Source organism: Emydura macquarii, unplaced genomic scaffold (assembly GCF_026122565.2).
Source record: "Emydura macquarii macquarii isolate MOO-44397 ecotype Brisbane River unplaced genomic scaffold, CSIRO-AGI_Emac_v2 contig_1146, whole genome shotgun sequence".
Classification (NCBI taxonomy): Eukaryota; Metazoa; Chordata; order Testudines; family Chelidae; genus Emydura; species Emydura macquarii.
In genome coordinates, this window is record NW_027131283.1 from 21,279,624 (window position 1) to 21,305,057 (window position 25,434).

Here is a 25,434-nt window from a genome sequence, read left to right on the forward strand (position 1 = left end):
GACCCTCTAAAATTAGAAACATAGTATCAGAAAGGAGGAATAATTTCAGAAAGTTACTGCTCAGACATTACAATTATGTAGGTGCATATATATATATCCTGTGATTGATATATAATAGACAATGCTTTCTAGGGTTGGTAGATAAATTTAAAATATGATCATGTTAAAGATGAAAAAGGTTTTGTTTTCTCTTCAGTAACATTCCTTGATTTAAACATCAATAAAACTAAATTCAGTGTCAGTCCTGACCTTTTCATTTTTCAATGCTTTAAAAAAAGAGTAAAACGGGAAAGCAGATGAGGTGTGAGAAAGGGTATCCAGACTTTCTTGCATTACCACGAAAAATTAGAAGCGGAAAATCCAGCTCAACACATCCTAACTGCTGCATAATATTGCTTCATAGAAAGAGAAGAGGACTGTGTAATAAATAGGAGCTTAAGCCAAGTGTGCGCTATACACGTCCCCACATTTTATTTCTAGGGCATCAGGATAACAGTCACTTCTCCAATTCTTCTACAAACCTAGTAACCGAGCAGCACATTCTTTCAATTTCATGTTTATTTATAACCAAGGCCATATGGGGCACTATATATTCCTTTCTATTACAGTAGCTCTGGGGATTTATAGTGCTAGCTGCAACTCATTAGGGAACTACAAAGGACAATGATTTACCAGTATATTGAACATTAAACTAGACATTTTTCAAATGATAGACTTCATCTGGACCTGAGCATGGGTGGCCAAATACTACCATTGCAAACACATACAGAACTTTCTGTGGTTGCTGCTTCAGTATAAGTTTTCCAAATAAAGTTTTTCTGTTGGAAAATGTCAGTTATCAAAATCAAAACATTCTGCAGGAACGTCAATTCTGACAAGATTACAGCAGTACGTGAAACTCATACCAGGTTTTACTGAAATACAAACTGGCTTAGTGGATATCTTTTTGTATCTTTTTCCCTACCCATTTTTGAGGTCACTAGCCTCCACTGATGGAGGAGTTTATTAAGTAACCAAAATATAATAAAAATCATATTCACTCTGCAAAAGAAACAAGCAAGCACTGACAGGCAGGCCCCAAAAAGATCAGGAAAACCCACAAAGTGAAGATGTTTAGTATCAACCTCTAAAGTCTGCCAAATCAAGCCTGAAATCTTACAGTAACAGACTCACTGTATTTCAGCTTTGTCCCACCCAGAAAAAGTTAATCAAATGTTTTTCAAACCTTAGAACATATTTAGTTTGAGTTTATGGCAAAAATTTGGGAGGGAACCAAACTGGTTTGTAGAGCCCTGAAAACGTGCAAGGATTTCATAGCTGGTAAGTAGAAGGATGAGTGCACGGGCATGCAATACATACAATTACTCATCTCTTCTTGCACTGTTGCTGTAAGAGTTCAAGTTACTTTACTGAAAAGGAAATTTGCTATACGTATTCTTAATTGTCTGCCTACTTTGTCAGAACATACAGCCATGGCTGCTTCGAGAGCTGCCCAGTCAAGCAAGGTTCATCTCTCAAGCAAGTCACTATTTAAAAGCAACACGACAAGCTGGAAAGGGATCCCTGTAGACCTTTTCAAAGTGTTAATTAGAGCTGCTGTGGAAGACTACCTTTTGAAGGCTGAATTTTTTTTTTTTTTTTTTTTTTAAATGTGAAATTTTGGAGAAAAGATTTCAGTGCAAAAGAAATTGTGTAGATAATTTAACGGTTCAAAGAACCTAAAACAGCTGTTGCTTTGCTATTTATGTCCACCTGTGAAGAATGACCAGGCCAGTCTCAGTCTCCACTCCTCAAGCTTCTCATCCCAGTCCCAGTCTCCTTTCACAGGCCATTCCCAGCTCCGCCCCTCCCAATCCCAAGCCAACACCTTGGCTCCTCATTAGATCCAGCCCCCCCCCACTCCACTAGTTCTTGATCTCAGTGTCTTTGACCAGCAAGTTACAGTCTCTTTTCTCTCACTCCTCTGGCTCCACATCCATTTTCAGCCTCCTGCACCTACCAGCTCTCAGTCCTACACCCCGCTCCATTTGGCTCTGGCTCCCAGTCTCAGTCTACTCAACCAGCCAGTCTTTATCTCATTCCAACTTTTCTTCTCCCTCCTGCCAGCCTCCAGGCCCAATTTCCACCACCACCACCCACTTTGTCCCCAGGCTCCTTGTCCCAATCCATCCCAGCAGCTTCTGCTATTGCCTCCTCTCCATTAGAATCAGATAGCTTTCTCCTGCAAGCTGTCTGGGCCCAATGTTTGCGGCGGTGGGAAGGGAAGGGGCAAGAAGTATCATTAAGATCACAGAGAGACTGGTCCCCCTGCTTTCAGTTGAGGTGCCAGAACCCAGACCTGACAGGACGCCCAGCAGCTCAGAATTACAGGAAAAGTCCAGCTCACCCCTGCACTGCAGATGGCAGAGTAGATGGAATCTTTGGGGCGTTTAGCTGATAAAATCTAAGATCTTTCAAAGGTTTATAACTTGGCCAAATTCGGGCAGAGTTTCATGGGAACAGCAAAGAGCACATCCCTGACCCAGGATACCTCTACATCGGAATAGGAGACCCACAGCACAGCTGCCTCCCCACTCATGCATCCCAGAGCTTGGGCTTCAGCCCAAAGCCCTAACATCTATACAGAATCTTACAGAGCCACAGCTCAAGCCTTGTGAGCCCGAGTGAGCTGACCCGGGCCAGATCTGGGTGTTTAATTGGTGTGTAGATGTAACCACAAAGGCCAGTGCCCAGCCAAATTTCAAGTCCCTGCTAGAGCCTTTCAAAGAAAAGGCCACCAGAATGCACGAACAACCTTTTCCCCAGCCTCATTCTCAGAAGCAGCTGAGCCACTCTGGCTGAAATTTTCCAAAATATTCAGCCTGAGATAGGCAGCATTGTAGAAGATTCCAGCCCACAAACTTTGGCAAAGTTATAAGCAACCAAAAAACTGGGTCTTAAAACAGGAAATGTCATGGAGCTTTAATAGTGTGACTAACTATATCTATAATCCCTTATAAAATAATCAGTAAGTGAATAAATCACATTGGAATGCATTCTATTCTATGTCTGAAAAATTACAGCCGTAGTTTGGTTTGCTTATCAAAATAGCAGTAAAGCCAATTCTTGTGATTTTAATGTGCCTCAAAGTATTTGATATTTGTCTTAAAGCATCAGCTGTTAGAAGCACGTGATTAGGTGAGAACCTCAGCTTTCATTTAGAAAAAGGTTTCTAGGCCTTACTGTTGCAGAGAGAAACTTGAAAGTGTGACTGAAGTGGACTGTAAAGACTCAAAAACCAGAAGGCAAATAAAAAGTATTTAACATTTGTTTTAAAAAAAAAAAAAAAAATCTCATGGGTTTTGGGGCGGTCTGACTCATGATTTTTGGATGCTGGGATTCGCAACACTGAAATAGTGCCACACGAGAAGAGCAACTACTGAATGCTAGAGGACTGATTCTCTTGTCACGTACTCGGATGTAAACCTGGAGTAGTTGTACTGAAATAGAATTGTAACTGGGGAGGACAAGAAAAAAAGGGTCCCAAATCAATTCTCACAAGTTCGGATTAGAATTCCTTGACAATTTGGAGACAAAAAAGGACGTGTGAAAACTCAGCCTCAAACACTGAAGCGGGAACTTCTCTGTAATAGTCACTGTATAGCAGCAGTTTGTTTGTATAGGAGGTTTTGAGTTTTAAGAACTGAGGTATTGGACAAGTGTTTTTAAAATGAATAAATCAGAATTAAAATGAGAAGTGATGTTTGGCTATCAGAGTGACGACCACCACTCCCCCTCTCAGCCTGTGCAGGTTCCACTGTCCCTCTGCAGATTAGCAATAGGCATGCCCCAACCTCTGAGCGTCCCCATCCCCAGTCATTCCACTACAGGAAGAAATACACACCATCTTTTTTTCATTATGCTAGAAAGATTTGGCTAGAATCTCACCCCACTTCCAAGTGTGTGGATAGTCAAAGTCATGATATTCTTGTACCAGGCTATTTTAACTTTACCTCCATAATTTAAAGCTCACAAGAGATTGCTATGCATCGATGGCATGACTTAGAAATTCTCTCTCTGGCTCAGTCATTGATGACTGGTCAAAGACAAGACAATAACTCAGACTTTTGTGTTAGTAACAAATTAGGACAATTTTTTTTTTTTTTTTTTAAATCAGACGTTCTCAGATGAGCATACTCTCTAGTTTACAGCTTAGCTTTCTGGTTATCATTTTATTATCTTGATTATAAATTTTCAAAATAGAAAAGTAAACTTTCAGTGGAAAAAATCCCCAGATTACATATGAGAAATGCAAAATAAAAGAAATAAGGATAAATTCTAAGTCTCATTTTTCATGCTTCATAGACATTTAACAGAAAATGTGTAGGAAGGAACTTGTAATATAAAAAAATATTTTCTATACATATATACTGTAGCAATGAAACATCAAATATTTAGAAAAGGTCAAATTGTTTTATAAACAGCATTCGCCTGCTTGGAAAGGATTTTTACCAACCATATTACTCATGAGTTTTAACCTTCAACACTCCATTTGTGTGTCTGCACTATAGAATTTTAATTTCAGAACATGAAGGGAAGCACAAACTCCTAGGGTGCAAATGTCAGCTGACTGCCATTCTAGATCAGTGATAACAGCTCCTCTGGAAAACGTTAAGCTTTATTCCATGTCAGCAAGCAGAAAGACTGCTGACCCAACAGCAAGTTGGTTCAGATTCCTAACTAATAAGTAGCCAGGTTCACCATCAAGAGTCATGTTTAATAACCAAAAAACCATGTAAAGTGAAAGAGGATTCAGGTGTCAACCGTCTCTGCCTCTTATAAATATCCTCAGGATAACCGCTTATACAAGCTTTCTTCAGCTATGAAGAGTATCTGCTCTACATATGGACACACTTCCACATCTTTAAACCCTAATAACACAACATTTCCTCATTCTGAAGCCATCAGTTTTTTTTTTTTTTTTTTTTTTAAAAAGGAATCCTAATAAAAATCAGAAGATCTGCCAGAAATGGAGGGAACTGAACTCTATATTGTTTTAATATATTATTTTTTCCAGAGACTCAAGTTCTAATTTTATTTATGGTTTCAGTTTAAATTTCATTCTTCATAATATATTCAGATTTAAAAGTCCTTTGTATTTAAACTTTCTATTGTAAGAGAACCTGGGGGTGTATAAGTCACTACTGGTTTTTCCATGGATGGTATGAAGCATGCTTTAAAGCCCCACTCCAGCAAAGTACTTAAGTACATTCTAAACTTATAGCATCTGAATAATTCTGATTGAGTTTCATCTTATTCCTATATGTGCCCATTGCATTAGGCTGATGTGATAGGCGGGTATTAATGTGAGAGTCATAAGCAGTGGTAGGTAGGGTCATACTCTTCTTTCCATACCAAGTTTGGAAGGTCATCTTCCTTTAGAAGGGCTCTGGCCTTAGACTCATCCTTTCACCCGTGTTGCCTTATTTTAAGTAACCCAGTTCTGACCCTGGGCTCTGATTGCTAATCTCTGACTGACTTTCGGCTTCTGACTCCAGGTGTGATCCTTAGCTCTGGCACCTAGGTGATCCTAGGGTCTGGTTCCTGGCTACCATCTCCTGTTCTAACCTCTAGGACTGAAGCCTGCTCAGACCATTAGACCCTGATTCCTGCCAACATCTTGGCAGCATGACTGCACACATCCTGGTCATGTGATGCCTGCTTTCCTAAAAATTCATTTTTCTGTATTGCAAAGTTATGTTTTTTAAATGAGTTAACATAAAACTACAAGTACCACAAGAGAACACTAATTGAATTTGACTTTTACTATTACTACTACTTATTGGAGCTGGTTGAAATGTCCAGATTTCAATTTGGCAATATTTTCAGTTTCATTTATTTTACAGAGGCACAATGAAATTTTTCAAATTTTGTAAAAATATATATTAAAATTTAGATGAGAAAAGCAAAAAAATTGATACATTTCTATTACATATCACTTTTTGATCAGCTCTGATGCTTATGCAGTAGCATGTAATTTAGCTCTTCTTAGTAAAGATAAGATCCTCTTGTATATACACAACACTACATCTCAATTTATCAATTATAAAGCTCTTAGCACGGTGGCGGTATTACCGCAAAGAATGAATTAATGATGATGTTTAAGTATCATCTTACTATTGTCCAGCTTTACCCCCTGCAATTTGGTTTTAAATAAGTTGGGCAAACAAACACAGCCTGTGCAGCAAAGGCGAGCATCTGAATCCTCTGTCCCTCCTTTGCTAGATGTCGGTTCGGCCATGCCATAAAGATACTTCATTGAGATCAACAAGAATGGCCCAAAAGAACTACTCCTATTTAATGGCCAACTGCACGTATTTATACAGGGCTTTCAGTCCAGAGGATGTTTTGTCCACTGGAAATATTGGCACTGCATCCCAGCGTACCGACCACGACACCCCCCTCACCTCCAAGGGGGCTACGACAGAGCTCTCTTCCAAAGTATGCAAAGGTATGTGCCAAACTGCTTTCTCTGCCAACTGTCAAACACAGCAGAAGTATACGACTCCCACTGCACTGGAGATATTCATTCCTGTGTAAGCAGCCCAGGATTTGGCCTTTATGTTACATTCTCACAGGTACTCACTGTGAATCTATTATTTAGCCCTTGTTTAAAAAGCCTGTTATGGAAAGGGCAAGGGCAAGAATCTTTATAGTTGCTTCAAAATGAAAAGAGGAATGGTGTACCATGGTCTGATCTCAGTTATTTTGGTGTCAATCTGGGATAATTTCTTTAGTGCAATTGAATGGATTTACATCATCAGTATAAGAGTGGAAGCTGACTCTGTGTCCCCTAAGGTTGGTTCATCCTTCTGTTTACATTTTAAACTGTGACTCATCCAATTACACTTTGATAGGAGATCAAAATATTTCTTGCAGAGATGTTACAGGAACCTCTTAACCCTTAATAAAAGCTGGGTATCAATTTTCAACACATGGAGGTTTATCACATATTAAATCTTTTATGAAAAAGGAAAATAATTTGAAGTGGCTACTAAAGTAGAGAACAAGTGAAACATACTTCAGTATAGCCTTGGTGAAAATATTATATGGAGGTGAGTAGTTTGACTGTAGACCATTTTGTTTAATATTGTACATTACATCTTGTATATGTTACGTAACTTTTGGCTGGAGGATCCCCTTGGACACCACTTTTATGGGATACATGCACAATGTTCACTAAGACAATGAAAAACCAACACGAGAATGACAGATATTTCTGAGTGTTGCATCTGGGTCACCTACCAGACAACTATAACTTCTTGAACTTCCTCTGTGTTATCATTCAAGTTACATAAAGCAGAGCCGACCCATTTTATCATCCTGCATGCTGGTAATTACTGAATGAACCTTTTATTATTACCTATCAAGCTCTTAATACCAAATGAAAGAACATGCATATATTATGTATATACATACACACACGGCAAAGGTAGCCACAAAAGAAAATTAAAAAATTCTGTATTTTTTTAAAGTCAATTTTACATTGAGCTTTTTACAGCAAAGGACTGTGTCACTTTATGTACATGCATTATATTTGATAATGTGCTGACTTCAACAGAAGTTGCAAATACTCAACATCTTTCATGATCTGCACTAATTCTGCAAGTCACTGAGTATCTACTCAGAGATACTCTGGTCCCATTAAAATCATGGTCATTTTGGGTGTTCACTGTCTCTCTAAAGATATTCAGCACCTTGCAGCATCTGACTGAGTAATCACACAAGTACTCCTGAGAACATCAATAAGATTATATATGTGAATAAAGGTTTGGACAAGTAGGCCCCAATGGCCAAGGCTTGTTATTGCTTACTACCATACCCACTACTATAGGGATGCTCAGTATCCAGAGTGGGAATTTCAGTGATTGAGGTGGAAAGATATACAAATCAGGCTTAAGCATCCATCTACTAGCCATGGACAATTGTGTTTGGATTAGATGCAAATTGTCACTGGGGTGTCTGCTTTCCCATAAATTTTGGTTTTCCCCTTAGAAAACCAAAAACCTGGCTGAAGAGTTTTTTTAAGTTTCCAGCTGACAGAGGGGAAATTTTCCATGCAAAAACCCTTATTTCCTGACCAACTGTAGTTGTCAGCATTACTAACAAAAAGGGTCCTGAACCTGCCGCCCCCACTTGAGTTTTCTATTGTTCCAATAGGACTTAAGGTTACACATCCCCAGCTGGAGTAGTTCATTGAGCAACGTACTTACCAATAGAGATTATTGTTTATGCTCTCCATAATAGCTAACACTTTACCACCAAAGAACCGTATAGGACCAATTCCAGACTCTAGACATCACGAGTCCCTAAATGTTCATTTCGTAGCCTGGCAGGCTCCAGTTTTGCACTGTGACCTGTATTTTTAAAGCAGGATTTCATGTTGGCCTCCTGGGGAGCCATGCTGAGATAGCTTAAACAGAGCAAACTGCAAAGAATGGGGCAGGCAAAGCCCTAAATACTGGTGGTTTTCCTTCCACAAGATATACCAAGCCAGTAACAAACAGGTGCTGATGACCTCACTGGTCATTCAGTAGACAAAATACAGTTCCCTTAAAACTATCCAGCCCTTTGGCTAGCACCAAGACAGCCAAGTCAAATATGATAGGGATTACTGAAAGTCTTTATCCATCATATGTCAAAAAGTTCTACCAATCCATTACCAAACAGGTCAATGACTAGTTCAGATCTTACCCAAATACATGCTTAAAGCCAATGCTTATTAACTAAACTAATATTTATTTTAAAAAAGGAACAAGAGTAATAGTTAAAAGATCAGTATACATAGATGAAAATAAAGCTCTTAGGTCAGTTTCAAAGTAGAGATTATAACTGAGTTTCAAAGTTCTTAAATTGCAAAGTCTCTGAAATTACCCTAACAGCTTCAGGGTCATCAGTCCTTGTTTAGAGCTCCTTTGTTAGAAATCCAGTCCAGAGAAATGAAGACTAAACAGTCCATGTGCAGAGTTTCTTCAAATTCTCCCATAAGAATTAGCAGGGTGATTCCAGGCTGGTGCTGGGATCCCACTTTTGCGATCCAAACTTTCCCTGACAAGCTTGACCAGATTTGAGATAAAAAGGATCAGTCCACTAGTGTCTTTTATAGATCCGTGCAGGCTGACCAATATTTTCTTGACAGCAGGTGCCTCCTTGAACAATTAATAGAGGATTACTTATGGCTCTGAAGTATCATCGCCTATGTCCTGTGCACACCGGTAACTAGTTACATTAGCACAGGGTAATTGGCCATTTACAAAGTATTTATTTAAACTTCAAAGAGCAATACGAACAATAGTATTGTTACATTCAAAGTTCCATCTAAATGTTCATATGTTCCTTTTGAACTCAATCAACAGAACAGGGATAGACAGGAAAGCAGTTTATCTACACACTGCTAATCTCTACCAAAAGATACGTAAAGATCAAATAACTACCAACAACACACTTGCATATCAAAACTCTAGTCTACTTATGAAGAATGACCCTCACTACCATTATATTTTCCTATAATATATCTTTAAAGGTCAGATTTGGGCCATGTAATTTGTAAAGTTACTTGGCTTTTTCGGGCCTAGCGCTACACATGCAGTGTTAAGAAAGTTACAAAAACCTAAGATCATCCCACACAGCCTACATACATTGATGTAAAAACTCAGGGAATCCTGTGCGCCTTGGAAATCTGGAGACTGAACAGAACACACATATGCAAGGAGCAGATTTGATAATTAATTGCAGTTCCTAGGAACCCACGCTCAAGCCTTGAAAATGCAAGACTTGCGTAATCTGGCATCTGAGGACAGTCTGCATTCACAATTAGGTTTTATTTTCCGTCATCACCACACAGCAATGTGATTAGAAGGCCTGCCACAGGAAAAAAACAACCAAAAAAACCCCAATGCAAAACCATTAGCCTGACAAATTAAACAGCTCGACAACTTCCAGGCATGTGAACCATACTCTCCCTTCAGCTCTTTCTTGGAAATAAGCAATTAATTCCTTAAATGATAGTCACCATGTGACCAGAACACACAAAATCACTTATTAAACATCACACAGATGTCAGAAATAAAGACAGGTCATTCTTCCAAAATTAATTCTGCATCACACATTCAAGTCTGAAAATAAAACAACTCTTATGTTCCCAATGTATCCTCAGACACTTGTTTGTTAAACACCTTGTTTTCAAATAAAATATTCTGAAACACCAGTGCCATAATGGTACCAGCTGCTCTGCCCAGTGAAAGGAAGTAATTACTTTTTAGGAGTCAGTGATGCGCTGCTTCTCAACGCTCCCTGGAGGACCATGTGCAGCATTAATAAAACTCTAGTAAAATGGTAGAATATTTTAGTTATAGTTGTTTAAGCTCATTTGTCGGTTTTAGGGTTTTCTACAGTGTTTATCACTATAGTTCAAAGCTGAGGTCCATCTGTTGTGTATCAAAGTGAATTAACTTTTGAAAATACCAAACTGCTTAACTAATGTTCCTGTTTAATCAATGTTTAAAATGTTACAGACAGGGTGAATTTTATACGCTTTCTAAATATTAGGATTTGACAAGAGGTTTTATTCGAGAGCCAGTAGCTACGTAACCAGAAAGCTGGCTAGTGGCATAGTTGATCACACATTTTGACACAGTGCAAGAATTGCCAGAGGTGGGGAAGGAACAGTTCCTCCTTCATATGCATTCTTCTCTAGCCCAATTCAATCGGTTTCCCCTGATCTTAAATTCCCCTTCCCTTCTAGTCCAATCAATCAGTTACCTTTTCCAAGTGTCTTTCCTAAGTGGCACATCTGATTGACCAGCACAAATGGTCAGTCAATTATTGCTAATAGCCCATAAAATTCTAGTATACTTTCCCTGTTTACCAGAATCACAGTAATTGCACGAGTGCATGAAATACAAGCTTCAGAAAATCTGGGTCACAATAAAGTACCAATGTATGCATGTAGATACAAAGCTTTGGTAAATGTATGGAAATCAGATAAGTGGTCTTTTTTTTTTTTTTTTTTTAAGTAGTCGTTTTGATATTAAATACAAAATTCTCTCTCTTTCCTTTGGTGGTTCTCTTCTCTATTATTCTTTTTACATCCCTTTTTACTTTTGCTATTTATCCTTCTGGGTCCCCTCCCCCATCCTAGTTTTTCCCTTCCTCAATCTTGACTGTAATATTTACTAAGTCCATCTTTTTCTTTTCTTCCTCCTTCAAAAGTTTCACCTTTTCTCCCCTCCCCCGCTTCTTTCTTCTCTAGTACTAATGAACAATCCATCACAATTTACATATCATGTCTACCCTGTTCCTCTTTTTTTTTTTTTTTTTTTTTTTAAAAACAAACAGCTCTGTTGCTGTATGGCAACTAGAGCTGGATGACTGCCCCCAAAATAGTAAATTTGGGTTGAATTCAGCAAATTTGTTTTGCCAAACAAAACCAAACGAAACCCGAAAACAAATTTAAATGACTGGTTTTGAAAACACCAGTTTGAAACTGACATTCAAAACATTTAGCATCAACCCAAACTAAATTATTTTTTTGTGGGGGGGGGGGGAATTAGTTTTGGTTAGAAAATAATTTATGTATCCCTCCCCCGCATTTGGCCACCAAACATTCCTCCCTGCCCCCGCCATAGACAATTATTTGCTCAGCTCTAATCACAGCCATACACAAGGTTCGATCCACATAAACTACCCCCACAGCCTGTGTTACACAGAGATGCTGCTGGCCCTCCATCCCATCCTGTTGAACCTCTGGGATCCACTTCCCCCTGCTTTCTTCTGTATTCCAGCGGATATATCCTAGGAGGGGACAGGAACCGCTGGTTATGGCTGTATAGAGAGCTCAGTGAGATTGTCACTACCCTCCATGGCTAGACAACCAACAGGATAAAAAAAGCAGGTATTTCTCGAGCCACCAGAGGTTATCGAAGAGTTAGCATTGGCAACAGTGCTAGGGACTGCTGTTTCTGCTACCTTCGGTCGTGTGACCGTACTGGGCTCTCCCCACATCTGGCTACCTAGATCACATGACACCAGATCAGTATTGGCCAATGGGGCACATGATGACCCATTGGCAATATTAATGTTCTCTGGTATCTTTATTCTTGTAATTCTTCACTCTTGTAATTTTTGCTACTTCTGGGGTTATTTCCTCCCCCAAAGGAAAATTGTTATATAGTATTTGCTGATCTATGAATTGTATATAAAATCCTGGAAACTGATGGAAGGCTTAATAAAGTTTCATACTGGAATTAAAAACCCATGATAATGTATTATTTGATGTATATATTTAAATATTCACAATAGACACACCAACGCTTTTTCTGTCATTCACCTCAGTTCTGCTACCAGATCAAATTTAGAAAGTAAGATACTTGCAATAAGATGAATAGCATCTGATCATGTCTGAAGTACTGCAATTGTAAACAACTAAGTTATGGTTATGTTCATGTTTAAATATAATCTGCAATAGATGCACAGCTGACTCAACTCCCGCTGAACAGTCTTTCAGCTTAAAGCTGCAATGCAAGCTGCTTTAATAGCACTTTTGATAAGTCTTTTGGTAAATCTTATTGCAAAAGCAGCCCTCTAAGAAGTAATTTTTTGTTTAATCAATCAATTTAAAAATTACATTCTACACTTCAGACACATTACATAAAAATTATAACTGCAGCAAGTACTACTACAGCCCTTTAATAGAGTGTTCTTTAAAGGGGCCCAAATTAGTCATTAAGAAAAGGTGATGTACAAATGTACACTGCTAAGCCTAACCTCAGAGCTGATCACGCTAGCTTCCCATCCCCCATTCTCTTTCTACTGCCAAAGGTAGTTTTCTCAGACAGGTCTACAGAAAACAAGGATACACTTCACTAACTCTGAATTAGACCTGATTACATCCCTAATAAAGCAATTGCAAAAAACCTCCTACATATGCCAACAGAAAAATGGTCATCCAGTAGTCATTATAAAAAAAGTATGAAAACTTACTCTACTATTACAGCTTCTTACCCAATCGTATCAATGGGACTGCAAAGGTAAGAGCAATGCATGCAGACTAAGAACCCAGTTTATAACTGCCTCCGTGCAGACAGACTACTGAACCCGCATGGCAGGACATGGATATTTTGCAAAAATGCACACAAAGAACTTCTCAGATGAGCAGTCCCATTAGCTTCATTCTATCACAGGAACTGGTTATGGATCTGATATATCAGCACAGCATATTCAGAATAGGTTCCTTTCCAAAGTCCCAAATCTAGATTCCATTGAATTGATGGGAATAAATCAGACCCTGTGAGTTGGCTTCAATGCAACTATTCATGCAGGTAAAACTGGATTATGAATCCAGTATGAACTAGGAGTATGCATGGGTTTACAGATTGGTTTTGTCTGTACGTGTATAGCTCTGAAGCTGGCCACCAAGAGCTTTTCAGGCAGATTTCCAAAAGGGGGAATTTCTTCCAAGTCACAGTCAGACTGCCTGCAACCCCATGCATTTGCTGTAAAAGGCATCCTGTTGTGGTGAAATGAAACCATAAGATGACCACGTTCACAACTAAAGAAATCCTAAACTATAGGCAGGGCAAGAAAAAACATGAATTTTGGAGAAACTGAGTCAAATGTTCTCCCACTTCAACAGTTTTGCCATAAATTGTACTTCTGAGAAAGCTGACTAACCTACCCTACCAGCTGTAGTGCAAAAAACAGAGAAGCACCATGTTCAACAAGCTTTGACATTCTGTAACTTGCTCTACCCCTCTGATCACTTCTTCTGCTGTTAGAGGATCACGTCCTAAAAACTTGACCTGGGGAGGTACTTTTCATCCACAACTTCTTTTGACTTCAAAGTGAAATGCAGTGCTCAGGGTTAAGCCTCATGGTCTCAATAAGTGTTCCCACTAAAATCAGTGGCAAAAGGTCTAGATTTCACACGCTACTGAAATGTGGCCAGCTGCTAGGTGAAAATCATCTTCTAGGCACTGTACCACAGATAAGTACTGTATCAGAATCCAAGCTTTACCAAAGATACTGTATTTAACAGAGAATGGAGGATTTATTAAAGAAAAATGTGAGGAAGGTACTTGTTGCTCATAGATGAAAGGTCTATATGCCCAGTCTTACTATAGCAAACTAGGGTAGCAGTAAAGGTAAAATCGATATTTTCACTTTAGTTTCCCTTTTTAAGGAATAAGGTAGTAGAGAAAAATATAGGGGGAGAAAATGCTGATTCAAAATGTCATGATCAATCAAATCTGCCAGAAAACAGAACAAGAAATACAGCCTCCCATTGTCAGCTTTGCTACACCTTTCAAACATTAAAAAGAATGTGCTCCAGATAAATGATTGTGCCAATCAATAGAACAGCAAACAGACATTTCCTAAAGGTGGGGAAGAATGAGCCTAGAGGGGGGAAAAAACATTGCAAAGTGGTTGAATCAGATTAAGGGCTGGGTATGACCTTCAGTAAAAGGTTTTTATAAATAGATTCTACTCTTCGTAAGAAAACAAATCAAACTTTTCCCATACTCTTATATTTTCACTATAGACTCCAGCAGCAAATAAATAGATGTATTTACACCTGTAGAGAATTTGCAATTTGATTGGACCCCACCCCAGCCAACATCAGAATCTGACAACTGGAATTTAAAAAAAAAAAAAAAAGACAAATTGGATTTTGTTGCGTCTCTATTCTTGGTTTTGAATAGGAAAAAAAAATCAATCACTTTTTCCACCTGGGACATTTACTCTACAAGTAAAAAGTGATGGACAGAATGTATTTCACTTCCTGAGCTGGAATATCACAGTGGCAATGGAACTGAAGATCACACTACTTTTTTAATGTTACCATCTTCCCTTCCTTAGGGTTCAGGGCAATCCCTTACTCACACAAGCAGACCCACTGACATGTGAATAAGGGTTTGCAGGGTCAGGCCCTTTTGGGCTGAGCCCCTGTATATGCTACGTGAGTTTCTGAACGCTAAACATAAGGTCTGTAATGAAAATGCTTTGAAATACTTTACTAGCATTATGCCAGCATTATTATAATTAGCTCTTTTCTCCTGTCATGTCTGAACTCTTGATTTGATAAAGGTTGAGATGGCGTCACTCTCTTTGTGAAGATTATTCCAGTCAAAATGTAAATACTACTTGATTTCATATGGTACTTTGCATATTCAAGGTATTCACTATTTATATGGTAATGAGTCAGTCAGTAGCAAAGCAATGTCTGTGTTAGAGCAGCCATTATGCACTCAGTTATAGATCAGACACTCTTGGATATTTTTATAATGAGAGTATTTTCCCATTCATTTCTGGAAAGGGCTAGAGAATCCATAACTTGCACCAACGGGAGGACTTGAGCTTAATGTTTCATACAAAAGTGAACATGTTCAATAGCTCAGCTCTTCCTCCCCAATCAGTGGCATACGGAGGATCTCTGGCACCTGGGGGCCAAGCCTACATTTGCACTCCCTAGGCCTCACACACCCTCCCTGAGCAGGGCAGGAGGGGTCCCGGTGCTGCCCCCCAGCTTCCCAGGGGAGGAGGGGGAGTCTGTATCCACAGGGGGCATGAGGCTTGAGGGGGGACACAGATACAAGCTTGGCTCTGCCCCCCCCCACAATTACTCACCACACAGTGCCCACCTCTCTGACTCCAACCCTGCACCAGCTCAGACGGGGGCACTCCTCAGAACCTCCTGCACCCCCCACCTCCTGCGTGTGGTGAAGGGCTGGCCTGGCACCCCCCCATAGGCTGGCACTCGGGGACCTAGCCCCCTCTGCTGGCCCCCCCTCGGTGCACCACTGTCCCATATACCATCCAGGTCATGATGTGGGACTTAAAACCTAGACCTTTTTAAGATCAAAAGTTGCCTTATAATCTAATTGGAGCTTCTGTTTTTTTGGATTTCTCATCTCTAACCTGATTTTCTGCAGCTCCTATTGTCCACCATCTTGGCCACAAATAGTACCTCCATCCATCAGCAATTAGATGTAACTCCCAGCAGTGGGAAATACATCAAGAATATTCAGTCATCACAACACCCATACAACAATCATTTGCACTCTCTGCAGTGCTTTTATTATGAGGTTAAATCCAATCCATAGTCTATTCATCTTTACAAAAAAGATTAGAGTAACAGCCACCCTACTTTTAATTTTGAAACAATAGGATAACTTAGAATTCTAGGAGCACTGCATAATTCTTATTTAACATTTATTTAGTACTGTGAAGACACAGGAAGACATGGTACAGTGAGAAACAGAGCTGTGACTTGAAAAGCTTAAAACGTAAAGACAGAAGGGAAAACAAAGAACAAACAAGGCAGAACATAGACAAAGAGAAGAGTGGCCATAATAGCTTAAACGTGTTGTGGAAGAGGTGGGTATTCAGAAGTTTCTTGAATGGGTAGATGGAAGGAGATTAGGATGCGTTAGTAGAGAGGCTATTCCAGGTATATGGAGCAATATGGAACAAGACACACAAGGTGAAGGAGACAAAATGGGACAGGTGGGGGAGACTTTTAAAGGCACAAAGGGGAGCTGGGAATTCATCTCCCATTGATTTTAAATGTAATTCCTTTGCTATATTTGATCTCCAACTATATTAAGACAGTACAACTGTGGTACTATTGGGCAAATCATAGGGGTATATGACCATCTTAGTGTCAGTTACTCAAGGGAGTAAAGAAAGCATATGCCCTAATAAGAAAAACAAACTTGTGTGTCATTCTGTAATCCACTGTAAAATACTCTCAACTTAAGATTCCATCATATGGGTGAAGAAGGAGGGACCCTTCTACCGCTCTCTTTAAAGTCAAAGGCAAAAATTCCACTGACTTCAGTTGAAAAGATGGAGTCAAAGGGCTTGATGCTGTTTCCATTAGAGACAATGGAAAAATTCTTACTGATTTCAATGGGAACTGGATCATGTCTTGGGTAAATACTGATGAAGAGAACAGAAAATAGATGATCACTCATCAGCTCATGGCTGTCACGAGCTTGCATATCTGTCAATCCTTGTCAATCTATCAAGCACAATATGCAATACTGGCAGCAGAAAAGTTCTTGTATATGAAAATAGGTACTAGGTAGGTGGGGGGGGGGGGGGAGAAGGGGAGAGAACACAAGGAGTCTGATCATCCTATCAGCTACACATGCAGTTGGAGTTGGCCATGTGCAACTGATGGGATGATCAGGACTGGGAAACACAGCAGGAAATGCAAGGTTAGTGGTAGAAGGATCAAATGACCAGAGCTACCTTTAGAAACTGACAAAACCCAGCAAGGAGAAGCTTAAATGAAGGAGGCAAAAAGCAAAATGTGGGCAGGATATGAAATTATTCAGTGGATGAGACAAACAACACTCAGCCAAGCAGAGGATCCAAAATTCTCAAGAAACCAAAATGTTCTTGGCAGGCTTGGAATAAGCCACCTGTTTTCCTCTTTTTTTTTTTTTTTTTTTTTTTGGGTGTCCTTTTAACTTTGCCATTCTTCATCTATATAGGGAGATATGTAGAGTATTTAACTTCATTGTACAGTTTGGAAGATGCATTTAGTCTGAGATGGCTCCTTGTAGAAAGAGTCAGATCTTGCCAAGAAAGCATCATGCATTTTTTTTTAAAGTAGGTGCAATTAAAAAAATAGTTTATTTACTAATCTGAGATTATTGAAATTAAAAGAGGATGGGGGGAACCCTGTGATTTATATACTTCAGAGAAGGGCTGATTTCCTATTAGAAAGAGAAGTTGGTCTTTTATCTTAAAATATTTTTAAATCAGGACAATTAGGTCACGAGTCTGGAGTTTTGCAGCAGTAAAGTCTCTCACGTATCACTCGGTCAGTTAGAAAGGGAGCTATAGTTTTGTTTCTTTGCTCTTGGTAGGATTGTTCAGTGAAGCATGATGTAGAAATTCAAGGGACCTGTTTAAATGATTCAATCTCAGAGGCGAGAGTTGCAAAAGAAGGCTTATCATAGGCTGCAGTGACAGGAAAACTAAATTAAAGTTTTACTTGGGGCTGATTTTAGAGTCCTTTGGCTTCTCCACATAACCATTTTATGTGACGACATTTTCAGATGACTTCACAAGATAATGGCATATCACTTCTCTTACTTTTCTTTTTGATAAATTTGGTCCCCAGAATTTTCTTTAAAAAGGGAAAATATGCAGAACTAAAACTTGGGCAATTTATTTGCAATTGTGTGATAAGTGAGGTAGAGGCAGAAAACAATAGTGGCATGATTCTGAGCCTGAGCAACTCCTGAGTTCTAATCCCAGACTTACTCCTGCCACAGTCTATGACTCTGTCTCTCAAACTCTCCAGCCTGGGTCTGATCTCAGTTACACTGATGTGAATCACAGTGAAGTTACTCCAGATTTAGGGGAGGAGTTCTCCCTTCAGCTATGAAGCTTTTACATTGCTGTTCTGTAAGAGCCTGGGGTCTGGCCAGAAAAAAATTCCCCTGGCACAAACTTTGTGCAAGGTGGTTTACACTGCTCTACAAGGCCTTCACTGTGAGCTCAGGGGGGGATGCCAGGGCTAGCAGGGCACACTGAGGACAAGAGAATGCAGGGCATCAGCAGATAGGATATTGGGGATATGCTGCCATAACTTAGACAGCCTTAAAATTATACCTGGGCCTTATCAGCCTTTGCAGCAGCACAGAATCAGAAGAGAACGAAGGTGCCACCTTTGCCACGATCCTTCGTCCGGGAGCTTTGTGCTATGCTTCTAAGGGCATGTCTACACAGCAGCTGAGAGGTGTAATTACCAGCATGGGTAGACATGCTTGTGCAGAGCCAGGGCATGGAAGCACCTAAAAGCAGCAGTGTGGCCATGGCCTGCATGAGCCACCCAAACACAATCCCACCCAGTCTCCCTGTTTATGTACTCAGATGGCTTGCGCCACTGTGGCCGCATGGCTATTTGTGGCACTAGTTCGGTCAGAGCTAGCATGTGTCCATCCACCTGTGCTGGGAATTATAGGTCTCAGCTGCTGTGTAGACACACCAAATGAGACAGTACGGAACCCCACCCAAGGTCCCTGTCACAAGGTTTGGGGTGTAATCTGGACCAGTCAGGGGGGTGTGTCACCATTTGCCCTGCAACACTGAGTGCCTTATGACGCATTGCTGCTGTAGCCCCAAACCGAGGATGCTCACAAACAGCCTACAAGAACACAGGTCACACCCTGAAGTGCCTGTGCACTAGACAACCGTGGTTCAGCAGCTCTGACCCCAGCGGCTTATTTTCAGCCCCCACTCCAGCTTCCACCAGCCTTTGTTACAACCAGCGAGATGACCCCAACACGCTCCCAGCCCCCAGTTTCCCCAAGGCTGCGTGCCTTGCAATGTCCAGCCCTCTCCTAGAAAGGTCAGAAAAATAATGAGGTTCATTTGTTCCTCTAAAGCCACAAAAAGACATCACATGTTATTAACTTATTGGGGATAAATACACCCTTCTCTGCAAACACAGCACTGAGTTGATTTGTAGTAAAAATACATAGGTAAAGTAAGGGGTTCTCAAACTTTTTTTGCTGGGACCACTTTTGAAAATGCTTTGATTCCATCATGCTTAATTTACATGGGAGACAGGTAAATAGCTGCTTTCTCTCCTGTCTGGGGGAGAACCCAATTTTCACTGTTTGGCCACAGACCATAAAACATAATATCATTAAGTCTCCATATTTCCTCAGTGTTAATACGCACATCACACAGATACCACCAGTGTGTCATTAGCTTTCAGAAAAGATCTCTCGAGACACTTTTACAATACACTAATATTGTACACAATCAGTTGATTCAATTGTTTAATCACTGGAGATTCAGGCCTCCCCCCACCCCGTTTTTATAGACAAAAATATTTGCAATGTATTCTGTGAAAAGTAAAACCCAAAGCAAGCTCCTTGCCCCTCTGGGGCACAGACACCAAGCTGTTGCCTCCCCCACTTGTTGGCTTGATAGCTTTGTTTAGCTCATATGTAAAAATAGACTTTCACTGAATTTGTCTGAAGAACAGGCTGGCCAATGAGAAAATTAAAAAAAAAAAAATTACTTTCTTCCAACCCCACAGGGTCCCAGAGCCCAGGCTCCAGTCCAAGCCTGAACATCTGCACAGCAATTAAACAGCCCCTTAGACCGAATCAGCTGAGAAAGGCCAAACATGGGTGTCTAATTGCAGTGTAGACATACTCTGAGAGGCCTATGAACAGTTTGCCGCCAGCAGTTACAAATTCCCACACAGCAACATAGGGAAACCCATGGCTTATCCCCAGGCTGGCATTTCTGCTATTTCCTTTCATAATTTTACATTTCAACTATTCATATAATAAAATATTCTGCTAACAAATCAGCACACATTATTCATAAATCCATGGTCATTTCACAACACTTCTGTGTAATGTCTCTTTGGAATCTATGGGGTGGATCTCACATGCCCCCTCTTATCCCTGTCACCCAATACCTTCAGGTCTGAACTTGAGACCTAGCCCTCCCACTTCCACCTTCCATTCAGTAACTAGGGGAGCATGCAATGTCTCTTTGCCCCTCGAGGTGTCAGCTGCCCTGGCAATGGGCGGAGATTCCCCAAATCCCCACCCCTCTTTGGCATATTCTAGGAAGCAATTCTTTTGACGAAAAGGGAGAAATAAGGCAGGCCAGCTCCTTGCAAAGCAGCTCTCAACCACGCCCAGAGAAGGAGTCAACCAAGAGATTTTTCAAGTCTCCCCCCAGACAAAATCCTTTTTCTGCTCCAACTCTTCAGAGGACAGGGGCTAAGGGCTCCTTTTGACTAACTTCAGTTTCTCTGAGGTGAGGTCAAAGAGTATTGACCCCCCCACACTTCACTGGGTTGGCCTTTTGATCCCCACACATTGAAACAAGGTGAACAGGAGTTCTTCCCCCTACCAGACTCAGGGTCCTTTACATTTTCACAGACCATCAGACAGCCATGGGGAGAAAGCTCCCCCTCCTTTTCGGCTGCAATTACCTCCACCATCTCCCAAGCAGCTGTCACACATTTTACTCAGGGATTTCCCACCATTGGATGGGAGTCACAGATTTGGCAGTATACTGTAACTACCTCAATATCCCCACTTTTGGCTAAGGAGACCATCCTCACCCTCCTGTGTACTGCCTCTGGCTCCCTGGTTAGGTGTGGGGGAGAACTGAGAACTTATTTCCCTGTTTGGGGCTTCAGGACTTAACGTTTCCTTTTACATCAGTAGGACCCCATGTAAGCAGGAGGCGGTCTTACCCTGTGTAAATGAATTCACTCACTACTAAACACCTCCTCATGGCCAGGCAAGCATAGTAGCTCTCTTGCTGGTCCAGTGCCTTCTGTTGATGGTCCCTCTAACCCTGTGGGGATTTCTCCATCCATAAATTGGCCTTCTGGCTGGGTCAGCATCTTAATTCCACTCCTTCCATGGTCACAACTGTCTAGGCTGGAAGTCCCAAAATGTCATTAAAACAATAAAAATCCTTCCCTCTGTGAGCTCTTCCTCAGCCTGGTTTCAACTCAGCCTGTAGCCCCTTGTTGGGCTTGCTTACCCTCTTAATTGGGGCCAGGGAAGGAATCCAGTCCCACCCACTACTCTAGGTCCCAGCCGAGGGCCCTGTATTGAATAGATAGGTCTTCTCCTTTACCTGTGCTGCAATTTTCTTTGGGCCCCTTCCTCTTAAGTTTTCCTCTGGGTCTCTCTGTCTCTTCTCTGCTTAATGAGAGTCTCTCCCAAGCCTTTCTGTCTGCAGAACTTTCCTTACTCTCTGAGCTTTCTGCATGGCTTTTTCTGCTACTGCTTTTCCCAGCTGAGCTTTATCACCACTTAAGCCCAGCTCTCGTTCCCCTCCCTGCAGCCACCTTCTGTTCTCAGTGGGCAATGTGCCTGATTCCGCTCAGGTGGGACTCAGTCTGTAATCAGGTTGGCTTAGGCCCAGGCGCTCCAGCCCAGGGGAAATCCCCCTGTTCCAACCCCCCTTCCCTCACTCTCAGGTATTTGGTTGCATATGCTGGGAAGGTAATGATCTCAACCGTGTTTCCTCTCAGATACTGGCAGGGGGACCACCTCCCTCCTTCCTGTCAGCTACTCCATTTTGGCTGGCACAGTCCCTTGCAGGTTTGGAGCTAACTGAGGGGTCTGATTTATCTCTTCTGCTTTCAAAGCCAAAATATCATTCCTCCTTAACAAAGAAAATGGACTGTTTGCCATGTCCCCTACAACCAACACCCTGACCCTTCCTGGGTCTGTACAGAAATCTGTACTGGTGGTAGAGTGAAGGCTTTTACCGGGGGAACTTTAACCCAGATTTCACACCTTGAGAGCATTTAATGGGGTTTCACAACATGGGGTTTAACTGTAGTTTTAGCAGTCCCGGTATCTCTCCATCCATTGAAGGACTCCCCATTTACTACCACCTTCCATGCCCATTGGTGATCAGAAGGCTGTCCAGCATGATATGCGGGCAGTGTGAATAGTTTGGCCTGAACATTATATGCCATCAACAGACTGGCTGTGTGATTTCCTCCCTCCAGAGATTGTCACACATTTAACTCAGTGAGATTGGGATGCAGCTGGCCTTTCTAGCACTGCACGGGACCTCAGTTAATGGAGTGGGCAATCCCAGGTAAGGTGACCCAGCTGGCTACAGATGAGATGCCATTTTTCCCCACCCATCTCAGAAATGGCTTCTCTCCCTCTAGCTGTGGGTCTGGGCTTGGACCCAATTCCTGTCCTGTGATCCCATTCCATCCCTATTAGGTTTTCTATCAAAACCAGGCTGACTGTCCACATAATGGTTTGTCAATTTCTCAGTTATGGCTACATCTCTATGATCTTTGTCTATTAAGCACAGGAGGAATGGGGAAAGAGTTTGTAGAATTGTCCTAAATCAACCCACCAAGAAGTTCCTTCCTTTCTTATGTAATAAACCCTAATTTGAATTCAAACCTCATCATAAGTCATACCCCCCCCCCTTTTTTTTTAACTCCCTGAAAGTTTCTCCTGTACACTTCAGGGATCAATTTAAACTTTTGCAACAAAGCTTGCTTATATTGCTCATAATTTTTATAGTCCTCTCTGTCCATAGGGGTGAAAATGTCTAAGACCTTTGTCCATGACAGTAGTGGAGCCAGATATCCTCCTGCCCCACCTGCTTCAATTCACATTTTATTTCAAAAGCATTTAAAAACACATCCATGTCATCCCCTTCCCTAAAGTGGGGAAATCATTTGGAGTCTATGCCACCCACCAGAACAGGTACATGTGGTCAAGTTCCACCTACTGGATTAGGGTTTTGCTGGCACAGTCACTCCATCTTGAGCTGATGTTGATGATCTTTGTCCCTTTCTCTCTCTTCATGCTGGTGCTGTTTCTCTCGGTCTGCTTTTTCTTGCTTCTCGTCTGCCAGCAGCTGGGCTTCTAAGAGTCTGTCCATCTCCATCTGCAGCTTCTCTTGGTCCACCTGTAGATCTGTCCACAATTTCTGCTGAAGTCTGGGTGGAGCATGGTTGTTGTCCGTGACAGCCTCTTCCCTGCTTCCCTCAAGGAAAGTATCTCTGAGATTTTCCCCACTTCCCTGCCAGTGCAGTGGGCTGGATGTTCCCTGTGATCCTGGACCTACTTTCTTTTTCTTGTTCTCAGAGTACAGCAGTCAACTGCTGTGCCTCTGTTGGCTCCTTTGGGTTGAGCTGCCTTTCTCTGCATATCACAACCCGTGGACATTTCCCCCCTCCCCGCTGTTCATAATTCATTTCCCCCTTTCTCTCTTTTTGCTGTTTCTTTCCTGGAAAAGCTATGAGAGTTTTCTCTGTGCTTTTCCCTTGTAAAGTACTTGCTTCCACTGTGTTGGCACTTTATGGGCAGTTCCTCACTGTCATAGAACCACTACACACTGCCAGTCTTGTCACAGTTTCAGGGTAATTGCACTTGTATTTCCCCTCCATGGTCCCTCCAGGGCACCACTCCCAGCTGTCACTTCTTTTGGGTGAAGACCTGCATCTCTCTCCCTCCGACTAAGGTTTTAAGGCTGCACAGCACCCTGCCTTACATCGTGATATCTCCAGCAATCTAGTCTCCCTAAAGGCCAGTGCCTGTGCTTTGCTTTCTCTCTCAGGGTCATGATCAGTGTTTTGCCAACGGTTACAAGTGGTACAAGTTACCACACAACTTTTTCTAAGTAAGCAGCTTTATTCTCATGGCAAATGCATTACAGAGAAAAATATTAAAAACCACATAAAAGTTCTTAAATGCATGCTAAAAACTTACCAGAGGTCACACATTTGTCTTATGGCCCTAGTAGACCAAAGTGTTTCCAACCCTTCCACAAGGTTGGGGCTCCAATTGGACAGCAGGCCTTGTATGTTTGCTGGATCAGAAAAAGACCCTGAGTCAATTTAAATGCAGTCTCTTGAAGCCAAAAGCCCTTTCTTTGTTTTCCTAGTCCCTTGAAACCTAGTTTGAACCAGTATATTCAAACCTCCCCAGGGGTTGGTACCTCTCTGGAGGTGTTTACAACATGAGTGAGGCATCTTAATCACTCTCCTCTCCCCCACCCCTCACTGTTTTAGTTCCTGGAGGAGCTGTGGTAACCCTTCCCCATGGAGTAGGCCACAATCAAACGTAGAATCCTTGGCCCACAGTGATACATAATCTTAATGCCATATGTTCCCCCAAAGATACTGTGTGTGGCTGCAATATCTTGAAGTTCTTGGAAATTTTAAAGATTTTATCCTGTTTCAAGAGAGGAAAATATTTCAGAATCTCAAACTCTCACAGGACGGGAAAATCATTTTCCACCTAGCTCAAATGGGAGGGGAAACAGAGGCACAAAGGCAAAGGGACTTCCCCAGGATAACATAGCACTGCATAGGTGGGAATAGAGACAAGATCTACCCCGTCCAGTGTCCGGTTCACTAGACCATACTTCTAATATGTAAATATAACTTTAAAGATTAGCCATTAAAGATTGTATATGCACTTACCACGGAAGAGTTAAAACTTTAGTATTTGAAAGCCACAAAGGTAATTCTATTGATTTCACCATATTTTTGTCATGGCCATTATTTTATTTTGGTCATGTTATTAGGTACCACAGCACTACATTAAATCCTTACATGCAGTTAATTCTGCTCTCAAGCTTTTGTTTTAGTTTGTCAGGCAGCAATAAATTAGTGCCACTGTTTGATTAAAAACACAAACAACCTGTCTACTTGCCCAAATGTGACCTTGATGAGATGAAAGAAATTAAAAGTGCCTGGAAGAATGTCAGGGAAAAAAGATTAAAAAGTACCACATGTCCTAATTCAGGCCCCCCAGAGTCCTTCTGGAACATAATGCATTATTAATTTTTCTCCCCACATTCACAGTTGAATTGCTCATGATGGGAAGACTATTAAAGAAAATC

The 25,434-nt window shown here is 41.2% G+C and overlaps 1 long non-coding RNA gene across 1 annotated transcript in view; it reads right to left on the minus strand.

Annotated features, from left to right (window-relative positions):
- The window catches only part of LOC137152234 (uncharacterized), a 58,170-nt gene extending 36,275 nt beyond the window's left edge, over window positions 1-21,895 (minus strand). Inside the window, exon 1 of the long non-coding RNA XR_010919497.1 lies at window positions 21,679-21,895. This is a non-coding gene — a long non-coding RNA (uncharacterized lncRNA). The remainder of the gene's footprint in view (window positions 1-21,678) is intronic.
- Between the last annotated feature and the right edge of the window lie 3,539 nt (window positions 21,896-25,434).